The sequence below is a fragment of the Mytilus galloprovincialis genome, chromosome 4, assembly GCF_965363235.1.
Source record: "Mytilus galloprovincialis chromosome 4, xbMytGall1.hap1.1, whole genome shotgun sequence".
Lineage (NCBI taxonomy): Eukaryota > Metazoa > Mollusca > Bivalvia > Mytilida > Mytilidae > Mytilus > Mytilus galloprovincialis.
In genome coordinates, this window is record NC_134841.1 from 28,949,200 (window position 1) to 28,964,465 (window position 15,266).

At 34.2% G+C, this 15,266-nt stretch overlaps 1 long non-coding RNA gene across 1 annotated transcript; it reads right to left on the reverse strand.

Annotated features, from left to right (window-relative positions):
• Positions 1-12,496: 12,496 nt before the first annotated feature.
• Positions 12,497-14,885, reverse strand: LOC143071802 (uncharacterized). Its single transcript, XR_012976972.1, has 4 exons — positions 14,717-14,885; positions 13,996-14,099; positions 13,488-13,613; positions 12,497-12,816 (listed from the first exon to the last, which is right to left on the reverse strand). It is a non-coding gene; the product is annotated as an uncharacterized LOC143071802 (long non-coding RNA).
• Positions 14,886-15,266: the final 381 nt, after the last annotated feature.

Sequence of the window (15,266 nt, forward strand, 5' to 3'; positions counted from 1 at the left end):
GACTGAGGATTATACCAGAAATACCTGCTGAGTAGAAGGATATCATATCTTAACATAATTTCCTGTTTGGCATGTATCATTCGTGACATTATCTGGTTGTCAAAGCTAACAATGTCAAGTCGTAAAAAGTAATTCAAATGGATCAAATGCTTTATATTGATGTATGTTCCGTGGTCTACTTAACTAATATAGAGAACTCGTAAGGTTAAAAACCTTTTCTACAGCTGTATAATTATATTAAACGGAGAATAATCAATGACAGAAAGCGTACAGATTATTTATTTATTTGCTATCTCTTTCTAATTATAAATCATTAAATGGTTGGTTGGATCAATTTTTCAAATCGTTCTGTTGAGGCTAGTTATCTGTATTCGCATGAACATCTATTGGTACAATTTTATGTAAACTCAAATAAAGCACAAAAAATAATTTTGAACAAACCAATAATTTTTAAACTTGTTAACTGCTCATTGTTCTTAAACGTGGACCAAAATACATGCAATGTTATAAATAATTGGCAATGTTATAAATAATTGGCATGTATCATTCGTGACATTATCTGGTTGTCAAAGCTAACAATGTCAAGTCGTAAAAAGTAATTCAAATGGATCAAATGACGAATGATACACACAAAACAAATATGTGATATCTTATTTAAGCCTACATTGTGTAAAGATATATAGAGGCTGTGTATTATTATATGGTCCTTTTATTTTACTGTTACAAAACTTTGAATATTTTTCGAAAAACTAAGGATGTTCTTATCTTTACTGTTACAAAACTTTAAATATTTTTCGAAAAACTAAGGATGTTCTTATCCCAAGAGTAGATTACCTTAGCCGTATTTGGCACAACTTTTTGGTCCTCAGTGCTCTTCAACTTTGTACTCGTTGGCTTTATAACTATTTTGATCTGAGCGTCATTGGTGAGTCTAATGTAGAAGAAACGCGCGTCTGGCGTATTAAATTATAATTCTGGTACCTTTGATAACTATTAATACATCTAATGAAGAAAATTGAATTTCAGATGAGATAATGAATTAATTTAAGTTGATACTAACAATGGGGAATATTGACATGGTGGTACACCTGTGGTAGCTATAAACTGTTACAATATGTTCTAGTGAGCTTTAACTGTATGACAACAAAGGTAAATATAAACAACAAGTCATTTAAGGGTTGAAAGAGGGACGAAAGATACCAAAGGGACAGTCAAACTCATAAATATAAAACAAACTGACAACGCCATGGCTAAAAATGAAAAAGACAAACAGAAAAACAATAGTACACATGACACAACATAGAAAACTAAAGAATAAACAACACGAACCCAACCAAAAACTAGGGGTGATCTCAGGTGCTCCGGAAGGGTAAGCAGATCCTGCTCCACATGTGGCACCCGTCGTGTTGCTTATGTGATTACGAATCCGGTAAATAGTCTAATTCGGTAGGTCATATTCATGAAAGGGAAGGGGATTGTAGTTACGACGTAAGGAACATATCCGATATCATTTGTGAAACGGTTATTCCATAACGGTCAACCAACTCGTGATGGCGTCCGTAAAATTTACGAAGGGATGATTTCAACTTCACCATTTGGAACTCTTGGTTTAATAGCTTCCTTGTGAGCAGTAACCCTCTATCAAGAAAATCATGATAGGAAATGCAAGCACGGGAATATCGTATCAACTGGGAGATATATACCCCGTATGCAGGTGCTGCTGGAATGTTGCTACTTAGAAACGGAAAGTTCACAATTGGAAAGCTGAAATCATCTCTTTTGTCGTAAACTTTTGTTTTCAACCGACTCTCATTGTCATTTTCTAGATGTAAGTCAAGATATGAAGCCGACTTAACTGTATCTGTAGTATCCTTTATCTCCAATTCGATGGGATAGATGCGTTCCACATAGTCACCAAATTTTGAATTGTTTAGTGAAAGAACGTCATCTATATAGCGGAAAGCAGAGTTAAAGGATATTGCTAACTTCTTATCTTTCTTCCTAAGAAGTTCCTGCATGAAGTCAGCCTCATAATAATAAAGAAACAAGTCGGCAAGTAGAGGGGCACAGTTTGTTCCCATTGGGATGCCGACAGTCTGTTGAAAAACACGTCCTCCGAACGTTACAAATATGTTGTCAATCAAGAAATCAAGCATCTTGATAATATCGGTTTCAGAGAATTTTTTGTTTGAATCAGAGTGATTCTTTACAAAGTGTGATTTATCCCTCCATAAGACAAGATACTTGTATCTACGTTGGCCATTCTTTTTTATGAAGCAAAGTAATACCAACTCTTTCAATTTGTCTTTTAGTTTGGAATGTGAAATACTTGTGTAAAGAGTAGAAAAGTCAAATGTTTTAATACTGTTACAAGATGAAAGAGAGTTAGATTGTATGTACTCTAAAAGATCTTTGGAATTTTTATGTATCCACATCTGATTCACGCCACCTCTAGAATAGGCAGTTTCACAATAACTTTGAAGCCCGTCTTTGATTGCTGACAAAATAGATGTTAATAATTTAGAAAGAGGTTTCGAGGAGCACTTGGAAGACCCAGCAATATACCGTTGTTTGTAAGGACACTTATGTAGTTTAGGTATCCTATACAGTGATGGAAGATCCAGTTCTTCATCTTTGGTTGAAATACCAAAAGAACAAAGAACAGACCTATGATTATCCAGGATTTCCTCTTTGGTAAGTGTCGTGAGGGTATATGTTGAGTTTCCAAGTGAATTGTCTATACCTAATTCGTTTATCAAGCAATTAATGTAGTGACTTTTACAGACAAAAACGATGTTATTTGGGGCTTTGTCTGCGGGGACAACAACATATTTATCATGGAGGTCGGATAAGTGTTTAGCAACATTTGGGTCTTTAAAGATTGACGTAGCATGGGCATTGATGGACCCATTCAGTTTCTTAATTCTGATTCGTATTAACGACCTCACTGCCTTAATCCATTCGGATAGAGTGTCTACGTCTTCCTTTTCACGTTTAGCCCATTGCCTGGCATAATCCTCGACTGAGTCCATCAAAATTTTAAAGTTGTATTTCCAATTGATGGATTTAGGCTCACGATATTTCGGACCTTTCGATAACACATTTCGTAGAGAAGTGTTATTAACAATGTTAAGGTCACCGGTAATAACGTGGCCAGCAGGATCATATGTGAATTGGGAACTAGCACAAGTGCAATCAGGAGGTTTAGACTTGAAGTCGTCAATATCGAGATTCTGAAAAACGCGTTTGTAATTGAAAATTTTAGTTGCAATAGGTTTGGTATAGTTATAAGAAATTATTGGTACAGACTGGTCTTTGAAATAAGGAGGTATTTTCGATTGAACTAATTTATGATGAAGGATATTGCCTAGGTTGAAAATTATGTTCTAGTCCTTAATATAATGCCAGACAAAGAATAATTATTTGAATCTATTTTCTCTGATTAGAATATGCAAATAAACTAATCATAGATCTGCTTTATCTGGCATTAAGTATTTGGTTGAACATTGTCTTACTCATTAGTATGAACTGCCCACATTTTCTTTTTTTTTTGGATAAAAAAACCCAAAAAAACTGCCATCACAAGTTGAGGTAAACATATACAAGCATATATTTTTTCTGGATTGCCAATAGTATATACAATGATGTTTTATAAATGTTTTAACAAAGTGATATTGTCAATTCGTATAATTTGGCGTCCTTGGCTTTACTCCTTGTTTGTGTACTACATCCTATATAGAGTTGTCCTGTTGGGGTGAATACAAGAGAACATAGTGATACTATGTTTATGTCACTTGTTTTATAACATGTCACCAGTATGCCAGCATTGTTCAGGATATGGAGTGTATAAGTGTTGATATCAGCAACAATAACATTGTCTCTAGGTGTTGTCACTATGTCTCTTGGATTGAAAGGTATGTCTTTGTTGATCTCTCTATCTCCTGTATAGATATTGATTAAATCGCCTCCCTGTTCTAACACTACTACTCTATGTCTGTTACCACGTACTCCACCATCAACCACATGAATATTACCATTACTGGTACTGGTAATTCTCAAGGGATAGGTAAATATAGGTTGTTTATGTTGATGATGTTCATACACTCTCTCATGGTCTCTATTCTTATTCATCAGTATTACAACTCGTCTTCCTTGTTTAAGGAAGTCTCTATTATTACCTCCTACTAAAATTTTATTGTCACTAGTGATATGGACTGCAGTAGGGTAGAATGGTGACAGATTCTATACTGTGTCTGTAAGTTTACCCGTACTACTGATTACCTCTTTGAGTCTTAATCCCTCAGGACACAGAGTAGATTATTTGATTGAGTAACAGCCATACCATAGACACTGATATTATAACTGGATAGAACCTGTATGTTGTTTCCATCAAGTTTTACTTTTTGAACTAAACAAAAACCACCAGAACTTATCCAGAAAGTCTGTTCAATAGATGAGCTAACAAATGTTACAGTCTCTAATTCAATTTGATATTGTTTATTTATTTCCAGATGAACATGCAGTTCATAAGAAAGATTTTCATCAAATTCCAACACCCCAATGTTAGACTGAGTGATCTCTTCTGGAATGAAGTTTGGTAAAGAGCCATAACTTGATCTTGGTTCGGGTATTTGAATGTCAATAGATTTTTCTAAATTGTTTACTTCTGTAAAGAACTTGGAGGCATCACTGATTTGAATGAATTCCTGGACTTTATTGTTTTTGTTGTCAGCTTGTTTTAGTAAAACTGAGACAGCATTTAAGTCAGTTTTGATCATGTTAGAAACAGAGTTGTGATTCTGATCCAATTTATCTTTAAGCTCTTTAAAATGCCTTTCTACAGCTGCTTTGACAGATTGTTCATGTTTAAGAACATCTTCCCTTACCTGGTTGTATTTATAATTTTCTGATGATAAAAGTTGGCTAAGCTGTTCTTTTTTATATACAATTACTTTCCTTTTCCTTTGAATTTTACTTTGTCCTTTTTCCAATTTGTCAAATTTAACATCGTATCATTCCTGAATTTCTGTTAGATCATGTTTGTTGTGAATTTTTGCTACACAGGTTGGACATAGAAGACTTTCACATGTCTTACAATACAGACATACATATTGTTCAGCATGGTATTGACAGGAAATGTTTGCAAAATCTTCTTTATAAAGTCCAATTTCTTTGATATCAATTAATCTGTGATCCTCTGCTGTTTTTCCTCTTAAACGTACCTTCTTACAATGATTACACAATAAAAGGCCACACTCTGAACGCTTCCATTTAATGGGTCTATCAGTTTCACATAATCCACAATTGACAGGAATTTGTCCTTTTCAGACTGATTGTGAAAATGCCATTTTAGTACACTTCAACAGGTGTATTATTTTCCTTGTTTGTAACCTAGGCCTCCTTGACAACCTTCTCCCAGGTTTTTAGAAACATTTTTCGATCTTTAAATACTCAGTTCTAGCTAGAAGTCAGTCAATTAAGATCTGACATACTAAGAAGTATTGTGACCATGGGGATATCAAATGCCCAATGAAATGTCGAGTTAGAGGAAGCCTTCAAGGTCTTGCTCGTAGTCAGTCAGTATGGATCTGACTCAGTGTGGTCAGGAATATCAAATGCCCGATGAAATGTCGATTGAGAGGAAGGTCTTGCTAGTAGTCAGTCTAATAAGATCTGACTTAATGTGGTCAGGGGATATCAAATGCCCGATGAAATGTCGAGTTAGAGGAAGGTCATGCTAGAAGTCAGTCAATTGAGATCTGACTTAGTGTGGCCAGGGGATATCAAATTCCGATGAAATGTTGATTGAGAGGAAGGTCTTGCTATTAGTCAGTCAATTAAGATCTGACTTAGTGTGGCCAGGGGATATCAAATTCCGATGAAATGTCGATTGAGAGGAAGGTCTTGCTATTAGTCAGTCAATTAAGATCTGACTTAGTGTGGCCAGGGGATATCAAATGTCGACTGAGAGGAAGGTAGCAACTATATTTGCTTGTCATGGGCCCTTTGAAAAGATTTTTTATGTACGGATCTTATTTTTATATATGTAACAATGCTGTTCTAACATAAAACATTTTCATTGATCTGTTCAAATAAACTTTCATCATGGAAAACAATAACGTATGGAAAAACTATTAATTTTCCAACCGGCTCGCTCAAGACGGTATTAGCAAAATAATTATTTAAAAATTCTACATTATAAACTTCTGTCTTAAAATACAACAGTAAAGTAGATTTTGTATTTAACGGCTACATTGATTTGAACCTAGTACCTTTAATGACAGAATATTATCCATTCGTTTTTGATGCGTTTTGTTATTTGATTTTGCCATGCGATTATGGACTTTCCGAATTGATTTTCCTCTAAGTTCAGTATTTTTGTGATTTTACTTTTTATTAGTTACATAGTGTGCTAGTGACCTGATACGGTATACATGGAATTTACTGACCCCATATATACCGTATTATGTCACTAGCACACTATGTAACGAATTTATCTTACCGACTATCTGAACGTGTTAAAATTAGACTAGTGGCCTATCAAAGTGAGCAAGTTTTCAATACAGTTAGCATTAACATGATTAAGAAACTACTTCCTTTGATCCTACAAAAACAGATGCCAACAATGACAACTTGTTAGATTTAAATGTGTTTTATGAATTTATTTCACTATCATCACTTTCTTCGTCTGTTGAAACCTTTAAGATTTTTTTCAGTACTGTTTTGTTTTTCTAAAGGGACGTAACACCACTACTAACCGTGTATGAAATAAGCCCCGCCTCCTTATTACCTTATATGGAATATAAATGGACGCAACTCCACTACTAACCGTGTATGAAATAATCCCCGCCTCCGAACTAACCTAATAATAAATATACACGGTTTCCACGAGGACGCTTTTAACCAATCATATTCCTAGAAATGCATAGGAGGTAAGATAAATATTAATATTGACCCAATCCAAAGTCATATTCAGCCCAGTGGCGGATGCAGAAATTTTCGAAAGGGGGGGTGCTAGCCCAGGGCAAAGGGGGGGTGCAGGGGGGGTGCAAAACATATGTCCCGATTCAAATGCATTGATCGGCCAAAATAAAGGGGGGGTGCGGACCCCCGGAACCCCCCCTCTGGATCCGCCACTGCAGCCTAATAATTCACATTCGGTTATGTCAAATAAAAAAATGTCAGCTGCTGTCACTGATACAGATCTCCCATAACCGCCAAGCAAATCATGATGCAGTCTGTAAACTTTTAATGAAAAACTTAAATATTATCATTATAAATTTTAGCCAAATCAAATAGAATAGATGGCGTAGATAGTATTTGGATTTCGTGCGAGATAAACTGTAGTAAGTAGACTGAGTAAATGTAACGACAAATGTTAGAAATGATATTAAAATAGAAAGTCGGATGGTCTAGCTTATTTGACACTCTAGAGATGCTGGTCTCACACAACTTCCTCAATTACGAGCCGAGAAACACTGCTGTTTGTTTTTATCATGAACTCAACGGAAAAAGACAGAAGATATTGAACTTTAGGGAGCTACTATTTGATTTTTATGGGGGGGGGGGGGGGGGGCTAGGATGAAATTTGAAAAAAATAGGCAGGACAGGAGTTTTGAGTAAAAAAAAAAAGGGCAGGATGAGACAATTGCCAAAAAAAAAATCAGGACGACAATTTAGGTAAAAAAAATCAGGATAAACTAAAAAAAAAAAAAAAGCAGGACCAAACAGAGTGAAAAATAAAAAGTCAGGACAGAGATTACAGCTAAAAAAAAATGCAGGACAAAATTTTTCATCCTAGCCCCCCATAAAAATCAAATGGTAGCTCCCTTAATATGCCGAAACGGACAAGGCGAGTTCACCTACATCATACCATAGATATAATTGCCCATATTACAAATGATGTACATGATCAATATTGGGCCAACTTTAAACTCTGGACAGCATCCATTGAAACTTATCACCTTTCTATATGATTATCCGACATTCTAATAAGACGTGCTGCTTTCGCTTTATGAATAAACCAATGCTCTAAATCCAATAATTATTTTTTTTGCACATGCGTATGTTAACTACTGCAGAATAATGAATTTTATCAAATTGGCATGCATTAAATATATTTCATTAACTTAAAACACTTCCAAACTCTTAAATGATGCACATGTTGTTACTAATTAATTTATTATGACTGTATATGTGTTGCACACTGAAAGTGACATAGTAGATACGACAACCGTTCATGCTGGATGTTCAAAAATTCCTCCCTCTGCATACCTGCCAACTTTTCAAAATGCCCATGTGGGTTTTACGTGAAAGATGGTTCTTATAGTCCTACAAAACCTTCAAGGGGGCCTTCAAATATATTCGTATGAGTTTTTTTTTTTGTTTCTTCGTGCTTTATTAACAAGCTCATAGCCATTGTTAAATTATTTTTTTTCTTTAAAATAGTAGACAAAATTGCTCTTACAAAAATTTCCACTTGGGAGCCTCCATGGGGGAAATCCCCCTCAAATAGTGACAGTTGGCGGGTATGCCTTAGTCTCGATGCACCAGAGTTATCGTTCTTACAGCCAACAATAACGTCTGGTGTCAATTGTAGAGATTTATGTTATATTCATGAGCCTCGTGCCCAATTTTTGGATTTTTTTTCTAATACGCGATTGGATGGTATTTACATGTTGGATAATAAACTCCTCCCTCACTTCAATAACAACAACGTGGTCGAAGCGCACGTGTATCGTGCTGTTATATTTTAACGAGGAGAGTTTTATCTTTTATTCATGTTATTAAGATGCATTTAGGAATGATTTGTGTTAAAAGCGAGATGCACAAACTATTTTCATTGAATGTGTAAAACTCCTGTATTTAGATATAAAAGAATCTTAATAAGGATTCTATAAGTATTTCCATATACATCCTTGGTTAAAAAATAATATATATTGTTTTTGGTATAAAAGAAACATTATAAATCTCGAACCCATTCACCACCTCATGATTGAACCATTTATTTGAAAAAGCAAGTTTTAATTTCAGCCCATTGGTGGCACCACTCTCGTTTTTTTTAATGCGGAAAAAATATATGGGCTGATTATATAGGGAATAGCCACAGCAGACTGCATCGGCCCCTCTGAGACAGTCAGTGAAAACTTCTAGATACGCCACTCACGGCCACTTCATGTATATTGACATACACCAGCTTTGTGTATTATATCAACAAAATCGGGGTTTTAATGGGGTCACGGTGGGGGTGGTCCACAAATCACTGATTTGTCGGTATCAATACAATAGCGAATATATTGTGTTTATCTTGACAACTGATAGTACTTTTACTCCCCCCTTCCATTTCGGAAAGATGATTGATTTGTTGTTAGGAAAATAGGTCATGCATGTATTTTCCAGAGAATGCAAGCTGTATATATATGCCAAGCAGCTATATATATATATATATATACCTATTGGTCATTATTGGTATCAAAAATAATGTTTTACCTTTGATTTATTTATTTTCTTTCTTTCAAATTTCAAGATATGTATACTTGACTGTGACGTTAAACCAAGGAGTTGTATATATACTATCCTTCTGGAAAATGCATGCAACAAACCAATCATCTTTCCAAAATGGAAAGGGCCAGTGGCGGATCCAGGGGGGGGGGTGGGGGGGGGGGGTTCCGGGGGTGCGCACCCCCCCTTTATTTTTGCCGATCAATGCATTTGTATCGGGACATATGTTTTGCACCCCCCTTTGCCCTAGGTTAGCACCCCCCCCCTTTCGAAAATTCCTGCATCCGCCCCTGAGGGCCTTAGTAAATAGTTAAACCTCATAGATTTAATCATATTGACTTTATTTTGTTTTCAGTTTTGCTATTATCCTGACACGGTAGAAATTTGACATAACTGCTATATCTCAAATTAAACATCATGGTGCTTTTTGTGCTATATAATTATTAAAGTAAAAATAATTCGGCTGGCCGGGAGGTGGGTTGCATTTGAAATTAATAAAATGAATATTTTTCACATTTACATATATTAAGATTTAATAAAACACTTCGAATTCAATATTGTAAATCTGCAGGACAAAATTTTTCATCCTAGCCCCCCCCCCCCCCCCCCCCCATAAAAATCAAATGGTAGCTCCCTAACATTGTCTCGCTGTTTTACACGGCTAATAGTTCCATGCGATGGTAAAGGCTCTTCTCTATATCTTTGGGAAGAAAGAGGGGGGATTTATCATCACACGAAAAAGATGCAATTGTTGCTCCTTGTTGACGGCCTCACTGGTTTTGAGAAGAAAACAGTGCTGTCCATTTGTTTGTATATGCATGTAGGGATTAACCCCCCAAAAAATAGAGAAAAAGTAAAATATGACAATGATGACCAAGAAGGCAGAGTAGGGAATTCACAAACAAGGTAAAATAAATAAGTATGACCGCTGTGGAAACTAAACTTGAAATTGATAGAAAATAGCAAGTACAAGTTATTTGTAGTATATTTTAATTCATATGACATAGAAAAACGGGAAAATTTAGAAATTTTTAGGTGAAACCGTAGGGATATTGAAAAAAGGGCTTAACTATTGCTCGGTCCACAAATATCTATGAAATGACCTTGGTTAAAGTATTGTAGTCCACCATACGACATCAATGAACAATGAGCAAAAGTATTACTGTATAGTCTAAACCAGGCACTGACATAACCAAATGAATAAAAATTTTAAAAAAATGAAAGACCAACGGAAGAATGAATGACAAAATAATTAACGAGAAAAAGGCATGCAGCTCACCTTAGCAAATGGCATATACAATTGTGCTGTAGAATATTACATTTTTGCACACACATAAGAGCAGAAGTCTGGAACTCTCTTACTTTGGAGCATAAACATTCTGCAAGTCATATCATCATTGATAAGTTCAAAGATTAAATTAGTGAAAATTGTTACTGTAACTAATAAGAAAACCACACCAGTGTCATTTATCAGGCTTTTTTTTATAGATGAAGATCAATGCATGGACTTTGGAGGACTGCTCGGAATGTGAATTAGTATGAGACATATTGTAAATGCAGTACAAATCCAGACCTCTTTTTTTTTAGAACGATGCATTTGAATCGGGACATCTGGGATCCGCCCCTCTAATGTGCATCTATAAAACAGAGCAGTGCTTTTATTCATTTGGCATGAACTTGTTTTTATCTTATAGGTGGATTTCTCATAAATAAGACTGTTAATTACATCTTTACACTTAAATCAATTGGATGTGTGCTGATTGATACTTTAGTCTTAAGAAACAGATTTTTTTTTACAAGTTGTTATTGACTTTGAACTAGCAGTAACTGCCAGTAAATACAATACAAGTTCAGTCCTAATCAACTGATTTTCATAATTCAACTTCATATATGGTACTGTTAAATCATTGTCCAAGGTTAGAAGGGGGTTTGGCGCTGGCCAACATGTTTAAGCCCACCACTTTTGAATTCTGAATGTGACTGTCCCAAGTCGAGAACCTGTACTTCAGTTGCTGTATATCATATTTGTATTTAATTCATTTTTAACATAAATCAGACTAAGTTTTCTCTATGGAATTGTTTTACATTTCTATTTTGTGGCCTTTTATAGCTCACTATGCAATATAGGTTTTTCTCATTGTTGAAAGCAATATGGTCACATTTATTGAGTTATCAAGTTCCATATCATTTGCTCTCTAGTGGAAAGTCGTCTCATTTGCAATTATAACCGCATCTTCTTAACTAAGTTATTTATGTATAAAAAAAATATTGACAATTATATGTAAATGTTCACTGCAAAAACTTAAAAGACTTAATAATGAAAAGATATATCTGTAAAGTTTGCTTCAAATAATATCTTCCTTACACCAATTTTAAGCAAATCTACCGTCTACATTCTAGGACTGTTTGACCTATTTTTTTTTTATGCATGAACCCAAAAATGCAATCTTCATGTTTATATAAAAATTGCAAAAGACTCAGACCCTATCAGTATAATATAGCAACATGAAATAAAATATTCTGCACTAAATATCTTCTTTAATTTGATCATAAATTATTTTTTTCAAGATTTGTAAAATAAGAAATTTCACCAAGAGATTGATATCTAAAACAAGCTGGAATGTGTTTCCTGCTTAAATGATTTATATTATCAGTCTAACAGATAAAAGTTTACTACAAGTTTAAAGATATTAATGATTCATAACAATGAGGTCAAGGTCTGACAGATAAACCAAGCCTGACAGACTTGTACACCTTACAATCATTCCATAAACCAAATAGACATTTAGAGACAGTTTTTTTTTAGTATCTTAGAGGAGGATCCACCATTCGAAAAGTTACACTGACTTATGAACCATGAACAAAGACAGATGATGCATGCCAGCCATACATGTAAACTTTACAATCAATCTAAATAAAAGCATCTTTGGGGTTTATTATATTTCTTTACGTGTAGGTAAATGTTGTAACTTTTATAAAAATTGAAAATTCAACACAGTTTTAATCATTTTATAGTTCATACTTTTTTTGTTTTGCACTATTGAAAATATCTACAGCTTTTTCTTGTTCAAAGAATTAACTGTCATCCTTGTATGAATTTCATCAATGCATCCAAATTTGATTAAGTCATCATCCACAGTAAATTGCAAAAATCACTCTTAGTCCTGAATCTTTTCTCTTCTACTGTTGATAATAGAATTAGAAAGCAATAGTAGTGTAATGTTATCTTAAGGGCTAGAGTTATAGCTCTGAAGATCATTGTAAATATCAGTTTCATGTATACACTTCATGAATGGTTCTCTGCATCTTATTTCCCTACAAAGATATGACACAAGTTCAGACAACTGCTTTATTAATTGGGGACAAACATTATGTATTTAAAGAATTACTGCATGCGTTTAATCTTTTAATTGTTCGATATTTGACTGTAGGGAGCATTAGGTTTGATTAGGGCTATTCCAGAAAAAAATGTATGGGGGTTGGAAGGCAGTTTTTGTCAGCACCCGCCACCCATACAATTGTAATTGAGAATTATAGCGCACTATAGTGTGAAAAGTTGCTCTGATACCCATCACCCATGTATTATTAATACAATGTGCCTTCCAACCCCCCCATACATTTTTTTCTGGAATAGCCCTTAGACAGTTAAAACAAGTATCTTGATATGTTCCTTTGGTTATTCTTGTAGTTGAGTTGCTGTCTCATTGGCATATACCCACATCTCTTCAAACAGTGTAAGCTCCATGTAATGATCTTAAAAAGGTTCATACAAAAGCTTAAATCTAAAGGTTATTGTGTATAAATTAAGTGCTTTATTTCTTCCAATTAAAGAAATTATAAAAATGCATTGAACAAAGTTAAAACATTATATTTTTCTTAAAAATATGTCTAAATAAAAAAGTTAAGACTTAAATTATACTTAATGTTTTTTTATGGAAACTTAAGACAAGACCATATACATATACATTAGTTTCTTAAAGCCTTACAATTTCAGCATTTAAAGTCTTGAAGCATGGAAAGTCTCCTGTCCTTTGACAAATGAAATTATTCTCCTTCAGTTGTCCATAGAACCGTGGTAAATTTTCACAACTCCATCATGTTAAAAAGAAGTGCTAGAAAATACAATAATGGAATAATCATTAATTTAGTTAAAAAACTATAAAATTTTATGAGTAACAATTTATCATTATAAAAAGTAAATTTTAATAAGTATACAATGAACAATGTCTCCAGATCTGTTTTAATTTGCAGGGTTGCAAAATAATGAACATAGAAATTATGAATAAATGAAATTATATTCACTCATAGCCAAATATGGTTGTGGTTAGAACACATTATGAATGATTAAATCAGCTTGTAACATGGAAGAAACTACATGTACATGTTGTTATGGAAATTCTATTGGTTATTTCAAAGTCAGTTTTATAAAATAAACAATTATAGATTTATCCTATCAGTAAATTTATCAAATAAAGGCAACATGCAGTTGTATACCGCCGTTCAAACAATCTTCATATTCAGCACTCATCAGGAATAATGTCCACTTTGCTACATTCCATTGTTTGTTTTACTTTCTCTCCAAGATGTGCAAAATTGATCTGAAAATTATAAATGACAAAATTGCAACTTTAACTGTTTAATGATAAAGGGGACTGTAAATAACAAACATACGTATCTACAAGAAAGTAATGCACGTACTTGAGTATGCAGAGTTTTATTTCTTTAGAGGTAGAAAATATTAGTGTAAACAGTGCATGAACTTTTAAAGTTATATACATTGATTAGTGTATAATTGACATAACATGTGTGCCTTAAATGGAGTACAAATGTATATAGTATGGTGATGGAACAGTTTCCTGCACTTGTACAAAAGTGATTTTGCATTAAGTTATTTTAATAACACTCAAGTTTTATGTTTTAATTGAGCACCCAGCTGGGATCGCAGCCTTAGCTCATTTTGGATAAGACCAACTGTCGTTGCGTTGTAAATTGGTGGTGGGTACACCAGGCTGTGTTTATATCCTTTACACCAGTATATTGACATATTCACTGTAAAATATTCCTGCACATGCACACAGTTGCTTATCCGTGCTACACTACAAAAGTAGTGGTACTCCAGATAGTGGAGGAAAGAATAAAGAAGAAGAAGGTAGTTCTTATTAATGAAGTATTTGAAAGTATATATTTACAAAAACATAGCTTCAGATATAATTACCTAGCTTTACAAATTTTTCAGGCATGGTGATTGCTACTTCCTCCGTTTGTTTTCATCTAGTTTTATCGCAAATGAACGATAAGTCTAGAAACATTCCGAAAATATCCAACTCGTGTGTTTGCATATTTGGACACGCCCTCACATTACAATCATTCGAACCGATTGGATCCAGACTCTACATATATGCATATGGAGCGTCTGGATAATCGAGACTAGGTATGCCTCTGAAAAATCACAGTTCCAGCCGTTTGCTTGTTTACAAACAAAAGGGGAGGTTTATGGAAGAGCCTACACAATCGCTTTACCCTTATACACATCGGACATAGAAATTACCTTAATTGTTGTCCTAATCAGAATCCTAATAATTGATACAAGTTATACTTAATTGTAGTTTTAACAAACTACAATAAAGTATAGCTTGCATCAATTATTTCTGAACTGATAAGCTTGTATCTCTTTGTTTAAATACACAACAATGCCAGTTAATGTTCTAAACTTCATAACGTTACAAGATAGCCTTTTACTGTGCAGTCTCATTTAAAATTATCTC